We start from the raw sequence: 14,228 nt of genomic DNA on the forward strand, positions 1-14,228 counted from the left end.
TGTGCTCGCCAGAGGTAGCCTGACTGCCATTAGGTACCGAGATGAGATCCTCAGACCCCTTGTGAGACCATATGCTGTTGCGGTTGGCCCTGGGTTCCTCCTAATGCAAGACAATGCTAGACCTCATCTGGCTGGAGTGTGTCAGCAGTTCCTGCAAGAGGAAGGCATTGATGCTATGGACTGGCCCGCCCGTTCCCCAGACCTGAATCCAATTGAGCACATCTGGGACATCATGTCTCGCTCCATCCACCAACACCACGTTGCACCACAGACTGTCCAGGAGTTGGCGGATGCTTTAGTCCAGGTCTGGGAGGAGATCCCTCAGGAGACCATCCGCCACCTCATCAGGAGCATGCCCAGGCATTGTAGGGAGGTCATACAGGCACATGGAGGCCACACACACTACTGAGCCTCATTTTGTCTTGTTTTAAGGACATTACATCAAATTGGATCAGCCTGTAGTGTGGTTTTCCACTTTTAATTTTGAGTGTGACTCCAAATCCAGACCTCCATGGGTTGATAAATTTGATTTCCATTGATCATTTTTGTGTGATTTTGTTATCAGCACATTCAACTATGTAAAGAAAAAAGTATTTAATAAGAATATTTCATTCATTCAGATCTAGGATGTGTTATTTTAGTGTTCCCTTTATTTTTTTGAGCAGTGTATAAATGAGTGATGGCCGAACGGCATAGGCAAGATGCAGTAGATGGTATAGAGTACAGTATATACATATGAGATGAGTAATGTAGTGTATTAGAACATTATATAAAGTGGCATTGTTTAAAGTGGCTAGTGATACATTTAATTACATCAAGATGGCAAGATGCAGTAGATGGTATAGCATACAGTATATACATATGAGATGAGTAATGTAGGGTATGTAAACATTATATAAAGTGGCTAGTGATAAATTGATTACATCAATTTTTCCATTATTAAATTGGCTGGAGTTGAGTCAGTATGTTGGCAGCAGCCACTCAATGTTAGTGATGGCTGTTTAACAGTCTGATGGCCTTGAGATAGAAGCTGTTTTTCAGTCTCTCGGTCACCGCTTTGATGCACCTGTACTGACCTCGCCTTCTGGATGATAGCGGGGTGAACAGGCAGTGGCTCGGGTGGTTGTTGTCCTTGATGATCTTTTTGGCCTTCCTGTGACATCGGGTGGTGTAGGTGTCCTGGAGGGCAGGTAGTTTGCACCCAGTGATGCATTGTGCAGACCTCACTACCCTCTGGAGAGCCTTCCGGTTGGGGGCGGAGCAGCTGCCGTACCAGGCTGTGATACAGCCCGACAGGATGCTCTCGATTTTGCATCTGTAAAAGTTTGAGTGTCTTTGGTGACAAGCCAAATTTCTTCAGCCTCCACGCAGTCGTGGGTGAACAGGGTTTACAGGAGAGGGCTGAGAACGCACCCTTATGGGGACCCAGTGTTGAGGATCAGCGGGGTGGAGATGTTGTTACCTACCCTCACCACCTGACCTGGGGGCGGCCCGTCAGGAAGTCCAGGACCCAGTTGCACAGGGCGGGGTCGAGACCCAGGGTCTCGAGCTTAAGGACGAGTTTGGAGGGTACTATGGTGTTAAATGCTGAGCTGTAATCGATGAACAGCATTCTTACATAGGTATTCCTCTTGTCCAGATGGGTTAGGGCAGTGTGCAGTGTGATGGCAATTGCGTCGTCTGTGGACCTATTGGGGCGGTAAACAAATTGGAGTGGGTCTAGGGTGTCAGGTAGGGTGGAGGTGATATGGTCCTTGACTAGTCTCTCAAAGCACTTCATGATGACGGAAGTGAGTGCTACAGGGTGGTAGTCATTTAGCTCAGTTACCCTCGCTTTCTTGGGAACAGGAACAATGGTGGCCCTCTTAAAGCATGTGGGGACAGCAGACTGGGATAAGGATTGATTGAATATGTCTGTAAACACACCAGCCAGCTGGTCTGCGCATGCTCTGAGGACACGGCCGGGGATGCCGTCTGGGCCTGCAGGCTTGCGAGGGTTAACACGTTTAAATTTTTTACTCACGTTGGCTACAGTGAAGGAGAGCCCACAGGTTTTGGTAGCGGGCTGTGTCAGTGGCACTGTATTGTCCTCCAAGCGAGCAAAAAAGTTGTTTAGTCTGTCTGGGAGCAAGGCATCGTGATCCGCGATGGGGCTGGTTTTTCTTTTGTAGTCCGTGATTGACTGTAGACCCTGCCACATACCTCTCGTGTCTGAGCCGTTGAATTGCGACTCCACTTTGTCTCTGTACTGACGCATAGCTTGTTTGATTGCCTTGCGGAGGGAATAGCTACACTTTGTATTCGATCATGTTTCCGGTCATCTTGCCCTGATTAAAAGCAGTGGGACTTGTTTTCAGCGTATTACGTCTCCAGTCAATAACCAGTGCAGAGTGTGTATGTTTCTCCTGTGTTCCCATTTAATTAGCTAGTAAATAATTAAAACCAATTTATGTAGTGCTGAATCATAAGTACGGCTGTTCAGCATGATGATATGAAACAAGGTTATGATTAATAAGTTGACTGTTTATAGATGTGATAGGTAAAGACATTTTAGAGTTTGAATCAAATAAATATATTTTGATTTGTTCAACACTTTTTGGTAACTAAATTATTCCATATGTGTTATGTCAAAGTTTTGATGTCCTCACTATTATTCTACAATGTAGAAAATAGTAAAAAATAAAGGAAAGCCCTGGAATGAGTTGGCGTGTCCAAACTTTTGACTGGTACTGTATATATACTTCAGTGCTGCTTTTGACATTTTCGATCATAGTCTGCTGCTGGAAAAACGTATGTGTTACGGCATTACACCCCCTGCTATATTGTGGATAAAGAGTTACCTGTCTAACAGAACACAGAGGGTTCTTTAACCTCTTGACGCTAGGGGTCAGATTTTTTATTTTTTTTAATAACGTTCCCAAGGTAAACAGACTATTTCTCAGGTCCAGATTGTAGAATATGCATATAATTTACAGATTAGGATAGAAAACACTGCAAAGTTTCTAAAACTGTCAAAATATTGTCTGTGAGTATAACAAAACTGATTCTGCAGGCGAAAACCTGAAAATCTAACCCGGAAGTGATTTATTTTATTTTTTATCTGTGTTTCCTGGCCCGTCTTTCTTCCATTTAAAGGGGTATCAACCAGATTCCTTTTCCAATGGCTTCCTCTGGCTGTGACCAGGCTTTAGACATAGTTTCAGGCTTTTATTTTGAAAAATGAGCGAGATTTTTCAAAAGTAGTCAGGTGTCCTCAGATTAGTTCCTGCGCGCGAGAGGGTAGCTCTCCATTTTCTTTTTCTCTCTTATTGAGTAGGTTACGGTCCGGTTGAAATATTATCGATTATGTTTGTTAAAAACAACCTGAGGATTGACTATAAAAAACATTTGACATGTTTCTACGACCATTACGGATACTTTTTGGAATTTTCGTCGAACGGAACGAGGCTTTGGTTTTCTGAACATAACGTGCAACCCTAATGGCGTTTTTTTGTTAGAAAAGTAATATTTATCGAACAAAAATAACATTTGTTGTGTAACTGGGAGTCTCGTGAGTGCAAACATCCGAAGATTATCAAAGGTAAGCGATTAATTTTATTGCTTTTCTGACTTTCGTGACCAAGCTAACCAAGCTAATATATGGCTAACTGTTCTAGCATTGATTGATACACTCACAAAAGCTTAGATTGCTTTCGTTGCAAAGCATATTTTCAAAATCTGACACGATAGGTGGATTAACAACAAGCTAAGCTGTGTTTTGGTATATTTCACTTGTGATTGCATGATTATAAATATTTTTAGTAATATTTTTGAATCTGATACGTTTGGGAATTTTCTTCTGGCTTTCAGGACCGGAACGAGGCTGTAGTTTTCTAAACATAACGCGCAACCCAAATGGCGTTTTTTTTGTTATAAAAGTAATATTTATCGAACAAAAGAACATTTATTGTGTAACTGGGAGTCTCGTGAGTGCAAACATCTGAAGATTATCAAAGGTAAGCGATTCATTTTATTGCTTTTCTGACTTTCGTGACCATGCTAATATGGGGCTAGCTGTTCTAGCATTGATTGATACACTCACAAAAGCTTGGATTTCTTTCTCTGTAATGCATATTTTCAAAATCTGACACGATAGGTGGATTAACAACAAGCTAAACTGTGTTTTGGTATATTTCACTTGTGATTGCATGATTATAAATATTTTTTGTAATATTTTGCTCCCTGCAATTCAGCGGTTGTTTAGGAAAATGATCCCGTAAAAGGGATCCGTAGCGCAGAGAAGTTAATGGAAGTCTCTCCAACATAATCCAGGTAGAATCAGAAATTCCCCAGAGCAGCTGTCTAGGCCTCTTACATTTTTCAATCATCACTAACGACATGCTATTGCCTTTGATTAAATGACTCACCACTATACACGTCAGCTACTACAGCGACTGAAATGACTGCACCGCTTAAGAAAGAGCTGAAGTTGGTTTCAGAGTGGTTGGCAAGGAATAAGTTAGTACTAAATATTTCTAAAACTAAAAGCATTTTATTTGGGAAAACAAATTCAGTAAACCCTAAACCTCAACAACTTGTAATAAATAATGTGGAAATTGTTGAGGTGACTAAACTGCTTGGAGGACCCTGGATTGTAAAATGTTATGGTCAAAACATATTGATACAACAGTAGCTAAGATGGGAAGAAGTCTGTCCATAATAAAAGTGCTGCTCTACCTTCTTAACAGCATTATCAACAAGGCAGTTCCTACAGGCCCCAGTTTTGTCGCACCTGGACTACATTTCAGTCGTGTGGTCAGGTGCCACAAAAGGGATTTAGGAAAATTGCAATTGGCTCAGAACAGGTCAGCCCTTGCATGTACACAGAGAGCTAACATGAATAATATCCATGTCAATCTCTCCTGGCTCAAAGTTGAGGAGAGATTGATTTAATCACTACTTGTATTTATGAGAGCTATTGACATGTTGAATGCACCGAGCTGTCTGTTTGAACTACTGGCTCACAGCTCGGACACCCATGCATACCCGACATGCCACAAGAGATCTGAAGCTGGAAAGACTGCAAACTGGCTGCAAATCCTTTCATTTGAACTGTTTTCTATTGATATTTCTTTGTACAGTGGGGAGAACAAGTATTTGATACACTGCCGATTTTGCCCCACGAGGTGAGATCTTGCATGGAGCCCCAGACTGAGGGTGATTGACCGTCATCTTGAACTTCATCTTGAAATTGCGCCAACAGTTGTTGCCTTCTCACCAAGCTGCTTGCCTATTGTCCTGTAGCTCATCCCAGACTTGTGCAGGTCTACAATTTTATCCCTGATGTCCTTACACAGCTCTCTGGTCTTGGCCATTGTGGAGAGGTTGGAGTCTGTTTGATTGAGTGTGTGGACAGGTGTCTTTTATACAGGTAACGAGTTCAAACAGGTGCAGTTAATACAGGTAATGAGTGGAGAACAGGAGGGCTTCTTAAAGAAAAACTAACAGGTCTGTGAGAGACAGAATTCTTACTGGTTGGTAGGTGATCAAATACTTATGTCATGCAATAAAATGCAAATTAATTACTTAAAAATCATACAGTGTGATTTTCTGGATTTTTGTTTTAGATTCCGTCTCTCACAGTTGAAGTGTACCTATGATAAAAAATTACAGACCTCTACATGCTTTGTAAGTAGGACAACCTGCAAAATCGGCAGTGTATCAAATACTTGTTCTCCCCACTGTAGATGGGAGGGGTTGAATGGAGCTGAAGGGTGTGACTAATAACAACAAGATAACTAATGTAAAACTTACTGGGTATGTAAAATGTATATAAACTCAGCAAAAAAAAGAAATGTCCCTTTTTCAGGACCCTGTCTTTCAAAGATAATTCGTAAAAACCAAAATAACTTAACAGATCTTCAGTGAAAGGGGTTTAACACTGTTTCCCATGCTTGTTCAATGAACCACAAACAATTAATGAACATGCAGCTGTGGAACAGTCGTTAAGACACTAACAGCTTACAGACGGTAGGCAATTAAGGTCACAGTTATTAAAACTTAGGACACTAAAGAAGCCTTTCTACTGACTCTGAAAAACACAAAAAGAAAGATGCCCAGGGTCCCTGCTCATCTGCGTGAACATGCCTTAGGCATGCTGCAAGGAGGCATGAGGACTGCAGATGTGGCCAGGGACGCCTAAGACAGCGCCACAGGGAGACAGGATGGACTGCTGATCGTCCTCACAGTGGCAGACCACTTGTAACAACACCTGCACAGGATCGGTACATCTAAACATCACACCTGCGGGACAGGTACAGGATGGCAACAACTGCCCGAGTTACACCAGGAACGCACAATCCCTCCATCAGTGCTCAGACTGTCTGCAATAGGCTGAGAGAGGCTGGACTGAGGGCTTGTAGGCCTGTTGTAAGGCAGGTCCTCACCAGACATCACCGGCAACAACGTTGCCTATGGGCACAAACCCACCGTTGCTGCACCAGACAGGACTGGCAAAAAGTGCTCTTCACTGACGAGTCGCGGTTTTGTCTCACCAGGGGTGATGGTTGAATTTGCGTTTATCGTCGAAGGAATGGGCGTTACACTGGGGCCTGTACTCTGGAGCGGGATTGATTTGGAGGTGGAGGGTCCGTCATGGTCTGGGGTGGTGTGTCACAAAATCATCGGACTGAGCTTGTTGTCATTGCAGGCAATCTCAACGCTGTGCGTTACAGGGAAGACATCCTCCTCCCTCAAGTGGTACCCTTCCTGCAGGCTCATCCTGACATGACAATGCCACCAGCCGTACTGTTCGTTCTGTGCGTGATTTCCTGCAAGACAGGAATGTCAGTGTTCTGCCATTGCCAGCGAAGAGCCCGGATCTCAATCCCATTGAGCACGTCTGGAACCTGTTGGATCGGAGGGTGAGGGCTAGGGCCAGGGCCATTCCCCCCAGAAATGTCCGGGAACTTGCAGGTGCCTTGGTGGAAGAGTGGGGTAACATCTCACAGCAAGAACTGGCAAATCTGGTGCAGTCCATGAGGAGATGCACTGCAGTACTTCATGCAACTGGTGGCCACACCAGATACTGACTTACTTTTGACCCCCCCCCCCTCTCCCCTTTGTTCAGGGACACATTATTCCATTTCTGTTAGTCACATGTCTGTGGAACTTGTTCAGTTAATGCCTCAGTTGTTGAATCTTGTTATGTTCATACAAATATGTACACATGTTAAGTTAGCTGAAAATAAACACAGTTGACAGTGAGAGGACTTTTATTTTAGGTTAGGTTCAGAACTTTTGTGAAATAGCACAGTTACAAATATATGGCAAATAGAAATCAAACTGGATGGACATCATAAATAGAGGAAGACCAGGACTAAAACAAACAAAATATAACTATAGATTGTGTTTGTAAAATGTATATAGTATGTATAAGCTGGAAGTAGAAGCCTTAGTGTTAGGCTTGTGTGTTATTGTTTATTAATTTACTCCAATTGGGGGAGCTGTGGTAGGGTTTGTGGGGAATAATTAAGGAAGGTATATTAAAAAAAAGTATGTGTATATATATGTGTGTGTGTACACTACCATTCAAAACTCACTTAGAAATGTCCTTCTTTTTTAAAGAAAATTTACAAAATTGTCCATTCAAATAATATCAAATTGATCAGAATACAGTGTAGACATTGTTAATGTTGTAAATGACTATTGTAGCTGGAAACGGCAGAATTCTATGGAATATCTACATAGTCGTACAGTGGCCCATTATCAGCAACCATCACTCCTGTGTTTCAATGGCACGTTGTGTTAGCTAATCCAAGTTTATCATTTTAAAAGACTAATTGATCATTAGAAAACCCTTTTGCAATTATGTTAGCACAGCTGAAAACTGTTATGCTGATTAAAGAAGCAATAAAACTGGCCTTCTTTAGACTAATTGAGTATCTGGAGCATGAGCATTTGTGGGTTCGATTACAGGCTCAAAATGGCCAGAAACAAAATACTTTCTTCTGAAACTCGTCAGTCTATTCTTGTTCTGAGAAATGAAGGCTATTCCATGTGAGAAATTGCCAAGAAACGGAAAATCTTGTACAACGCTGTGTACTACTCCCTTCACAGAACAGCGCAAACTGGCTCTAACCAGAATAGAAAGAGAAGTGGGAGGCCCCGGTGCACAACTGAGCAAGAGGACAAGTACATTAGTGTCTAGTTTGAGAAACAGACACCTCACTAGTCCTCAACTGGCAGCTTCATTAAATAGTACCCGCAAAACACCAGTTTCAACGTCAACAGTGAAGAGGCGACTCCGGGATGCTCTCTTCACAGTGTCAGTGTTCTTTTGCCCATCTTAATAATTTATTTTTATTGGCCAGTCTGAGATATGGCTTTTTCTTTGCAACTCTGCCTAGAAGACCAGCATCCCAGAGTCGCCTCTTCACTGTTGACGTTGAGACTGGTGTTTGATAGTAAAATTAAAGTAAAACCCTGGAATGGGTAGATGTGTCCAAACTTTTGACTGGAACTGTATATTTTTCTATATTTTTTAACATATATTTTCAATCGTTTTTATGAACTTCTGATTGAATCTTTTCAGTTTGTGTTGGAAAGAGAAGGGTTAATACTGAAGAGAGAAAAAATCTAAATCAGGATTTTTCTTTGGTGGTCTCTGAGTAGAAAAATCTAGCTAGCTCAGCATGCCATTGGCTAGTCCTTCAGAAGATGTCCAGAAGGCCTCTGCCAGTCAACTTTATAAGAACAGAATTTGAGTGACAGTGGAATGAACCAATCACACTTTGAATTGTAATGGGCAGGAAGAAAGAGTTTTGAAAGGCATTTTCAAGATAACAATTATGAGCACTATCCGAGGATGACTGGGTGTGAGCCAACCAAGAAGCTGTACTGCTGGGATTGTCTACTCTTCAGCACTGACAAGACGTCAACCTGGGGCAGTACTGGTTTCAAAGAGACAGTTTTATGAAGTCAGCTCTGCGACACCAAGACTCAACTTCAAAAACATTTGGGGACTCAATAGTACCTTCAGTTTAACGAGTAGCAGCGTAGAGAGACTTTCTCACAACAATAAAAAATGTGTTCTCAAGTCTCGAGGAAAGCTATGGGCCCAACTTTGATCTGCCGTGGGTCAAAACTGAACTCACAGTGATGTACAGTGCATTCGGAAATTATTCAGACCGCTTCCCTTTTTCCACATTTTGTTACGTTACAGACTTATTCTAAATTTGATTAAATATTTTTTTCATCAATCTATACACATTACCCCATAAGTACATATTTTTGCAAATGTATTAAAAATAAAAAACATAACTGCCTTATTTACATAAGTATTCAGACCCTTTGCTATGAGACTCGAAATTGAGCTCAGGTACATCCTGCTTCCGTTGATCATCCTTCAGATGTTTCTACAACTTGATTGGAGTCCACCTGTGGTAAATTCAATTGATTGGACATTATTTGGAAAAGGCACACACCTGTCTATAAAAGGACCCACAGTTGACAGTGCATGTCAGATTGAACTCTTTGGCCTGAATGCCAAGCATTACGTCTGGAGGAAACCTTGCACCATCCCGACTGTGAAGCATGGTGGTTGCAGAATCATGCTGTGGGGATGTTTTTCAGTGACAGGGACTGGGAGACTAGTCAGGATTGAGGCAAAGATGAACGGAGGAAAGTACAGAGAAATCCTTGATGAGAATCTGATCGAAAGCACTCAGGACCTCAGATTGGGGGCGAAGGCTCACCTTCCAACAGGACAACGACCCGAAGCACACAGCCAAACAATTTAATACATTTTAGAAGAAGGCTGTAACCTAACAAAAAAGGTTACAGCCTCAAGGGGTCTGAATACTTTCCAAAGGCACTTTATGGTCCGTGCTATTCAGAATCCTTTGGACATCCCTACTCCATTTAACTTGACATCTAAACTGGTTAAGGTTAGGTAAGGGATTTGGTTATGTGTACGGTTAGGGTTATGATTGTCTAGGCAGTGATGTAATGACATAATGATTGTCATAATGACATAATAGACATAATAACATAATAGACATAATGATTGTCTAGGCAGTGATGTGGGCTAATCAAACGTCCTTTTGTGTTTCATGCCAAAATAAAGCCCCGATTATACAACCATTTGGATCAGTTATGGATTTATTCTCGACAGTTTACAAGGTCCAGAAAATTACATTAGTCCACTCATGTGGTGTATTTTGTCAGGATGTTTCAGCGTTTACAGAAGTCTACCACAGAAAAATAGGCTATAGCCTATGACACTGAGATGTGCTGTCAGTCATGGATCATGTATCCCAAGTCTGTCACGACTCCGACCGAGGCAGGCTCTCCTTCCCATTCGGGTGGCGCTCGGCGGTCGTCGTCACCGGCCTATTAGCTGCCACTGATCTTTTTCCTCCCCCTCCTGGTTACACCTGTTTTGTGTTTGTTCGTAATTAGTTGGGCTTTATCTGTCAGCCGGCCCGCCCGTTTCTTTGTGCGGGATTGTTTTATTGTAAGCTTGGTGTTTGTTAGTCTGACGTTACGTGTTTGTGTTAGTGTACATTTTCTGAACTGTTTTCGTTCCCCGTGTCTGGGGCAGTTTATTGGGAGCACCCAGTGTCAAGTGGGGTGGCCGTTGTTTGTCAGTGGTTCATTAAATGAACGTGATCATTGTATCCTCTGTCTTCCTGCGCCTGACTTCGCACTCCGACACCCAGTCCTTACAAAGTCATCCTATAATTAACATGACCACCAGCATATGCCTAAAAATCGCTAATGTTATTATATTTAACCAGTATTGGCCGAATGACTGAAATTAATGGAATTAGTGTGACTGGGCCCGAGTTCCATTAGCCAGAACCCAGAGTAATATGATTCTGCCGGACTCGGGAAGAGCTCGGCCCGTATGAGAAGAGCTCGGCCGGGACTCGGGAAGAGCTCGGTGCCGAATCGATGCCGAGTCCCGAGTCTCAAACGGAATAGGCCTGAGCCCCCGGTGTTGACTGGGCTAGCTTGTGAACAAAACAATGTAAATAGCCAAGAAACACAAGAACAAAGTCTCACTTCAGTAGACTTTAGTTTCAAGTAAATTAGACCAACTTTTATGCCTGTGCGCAGCGCTTCTAAAATAGAATATTTCACTCAGATCTTCACGTGTGCGTGCACAGCCCCCAGCCAGGCAGTGTTGCAGCGCGAGGTGGGATAGGCTATGTAGGATTTGTGGTTATTTTACCGTGTGCGATTAATTTAATTTACCAGCTATGAAACAAAACAGCAGAAATACAGCTACTGCAACATTTATTTTACTATAAATGTGATCATATTTGACTATTTTTATTCACAAATGCGAGTAAAATGCTTGCACTGTGGAGCCCTGACCACCTGCCAAAGTGGCTAGTGAAAAATACATCTTACCCGCCAATGCCAAAATCTACCTGCATTTTTGTGTTAAGTTTAGGCCCTGAACATATTCTATTCTTATTTACAATAAAAGTGACCAACTTCTAAAACCAAAGATGTGCCCCTGCTTCCAAATACCAAACTGAAGTTTACGTCAATTATTTCAGGGTTTCATGTAAGTGACCATCTACATCCAGACTGTGTGCCATCTATTTTTCCCCACCAATGGGAATCTTGCTGTGAAAGAACTCAGCCGTTCTGGCAATGCAAGAAAACGAGCGATATGTGTTCCTCAATTGCCACCACCCAAAAGAAAGAGGCTCCCCAGGACATCCAATGACGATGGTACTTCCATCTTTTGTGAGCCAAATGAAGATGCTTCGCCTTCATCAGAACCAAATTAAGATTTTAACCTTTATTTAAAAAGGCAAGTCAGTTAAGAACAAATTCTTAATTACAATGACAGCCTAGGAAGATTGGGTTAACTGCCTTGTTCAGGGGCAGAACAGATCTTTTACCTTGTCAGCTCGGGGATTCAATTTAGCAACCTTTCGTTTACTAGCCCAATGCTCTAACCACTAGGCTGCCTGCCGCCCCGATAATGCTTCCCTAACTGACAGGTGAGCTAGTTAAAGAAGCACAACATGATCCAGAAGATATCTCAATGGGTTCCCTAAGGCCTGTTGCAGAAAGTGAAAGGGCTAAGATGACAGTTGAAATGGAAATTCTTAGAAGAGAGAGATGAAGCAAGAAGAGAAAGGTGTAGTGGGCAGCAATATTTGTTGTGTATCTACAGTATAATACATATATACACACACACACATCACATGTGACTCATATGACTATGAAATTAGCCTTTTAAAATTTGTATCTGACTCCATAAGATAAATAGCAATATGAAAGAACACTATGGTTGAGTTACAGTAATAGGCAATGTCTTAGATGGATTCACATACAAGGCATAAACCTTAACCTTTCAGTGATACCCATCCCGGATCCGGGAGCATCCTCGTCAAAAAAGCTGACTAGCATAGCCTAACGGGACAGGGATATCATATAATATAATATAATTTTCATGAAATCACAAGTCCAATACAGCAAATGAAAGATAAACATCTTGTGAATCCAGCCATCATTTCCGATTTTTAAAATGTTTTACAGCGAAAACACTATGTATTTATATTAGCTAACCACAATAGCCAAACACACAACGGCATATTTTCACCATGTTTCCACCGCATAGGTAGCTTTCACAAAACCCACAAATAGAGATAAAATTAATCACTAACCTTGAACAACTTCATCAGATAACATCATGTTATACAATACATTTATGTTTTGTTCGAAAATGTGCGTATTTATAGCTACAAATCCTGGTTTTACATTGCAGCCACCATCACAAATAGCACCAAAGCAGCCAGAATAATTACAGAGAGCAACGTGAAATACATAAATACTCATCATAAAACATTTATGAAAAATACATGGTGTACAGCAAATGAAAGATAAACATCTTGTGAATCCAGCCATCATTTCCGATTTTTAAAATGTTTTACAGCAAACACAATATAGAATTATATTAGCTCATCACAATAGCCAAACACACAACGCCATTTATCCACCGCAAACATAGCTTTCGCAAAAACCAGCAATAGATATAAAATGAATCACTAACCTTTGGACAACTTCATCAGATGAGTCTTATAACATCATGTTATACAATACATTTATGTTTTGTTCGAAAATGTGCATATTTAGAGCTGCAAATCGTGGTTATACATTGTGAATACGTAGCAACAATTCACAAATCTCCGGAGATATTTTGGACAGTCACCTAATCTAATCAAAGAACTCATCATAAACTTTACTAAAAAATACATGTTGTACAGCAAATGAAAGATACACTGGTTCTTAATGCAACCGCTGTGTTAGATTTTAAAAAATAACTTTAGTAGAACATACAGCATGCAGTATTGTGAGACAGCGCTCACATATTCTCCGCCTTGTTGGAGCCAACATTTACCACAAAAATACGAAATAACATCATAAATATTCTCTTACCTTTCTTGAGCTTCCATCAGAATGTTGTGCAAGGAGTCCTATTTCCAGAATAAATCGTTGTTTGTTTTTAGAATGTCCATTTCTTCTGTCGAATTAGCAACTTTGGCTAGCCATGTGGAGCTCACGTGTCCAAGAAATGTTTGCGCCTGGAACGAAACATTCCAAAAGTCCCAATAAACGTTGAATAAACTGATCAAACTCGGTTGAAAAATCCTACTTTATGATGTTTTTCTCATATGTATCAAATAAAATCAGAGCCGGAGCAATTCGCCGTGTATACCGAACGCTTTTCAGAAGACAATGTCGAGTTCCCCCGCGCGCCGTCGAAAACTGACAAAATACCGGACAGGCCACTCCAAAAGCTCTTATTCGGCCTTACATCAAGCTAGACACCCCATTCAACCTTATACTGCCTGTTGACATCTAGTGGAAGGCGTATGAAGTGCATACATATCGATAAATAAAAGCCAATTGAATAGGCAAGCCCTGACACAGCCTCGTTTTCAGATTTATCACTTCCTATATGGAAGTTTGCTGCCAAATGAGTTCTGTTTTACTCACAGATATAATTCAAACAGTTTTAGAAACTTCAGAGTGTTTTCTATCCAATAGTAATAATAATATGCATATTGTATGATCTAGAACAGAGTACAAGGCCGTTTAATTTGTGCACGATTTTTTCCAAAGTGAAAACAGCGCCCCCCTATTCACAAGAAGTTTTAAGTTACAAAGCATTAACCTGTTTGGGGTGCAGCCCGACACCGGTACACTTATGACAACATCCA

The sequence above is a fragment of the Salvelinus namaycush genome, chromosome 20 (assembly GCF_016432855.1).
Source record: "Salvelinus namaycush isolate Seneca chromosome 20, SaNama_1.0, whole genome shotgun sequence".
Taxonomy (NCBI): Eukaryota; Metazoa; Chordata; class Actinopteri; order Salmoniformes; family Salmonidae; genus Salvelinus; species Salvelinus namaycush.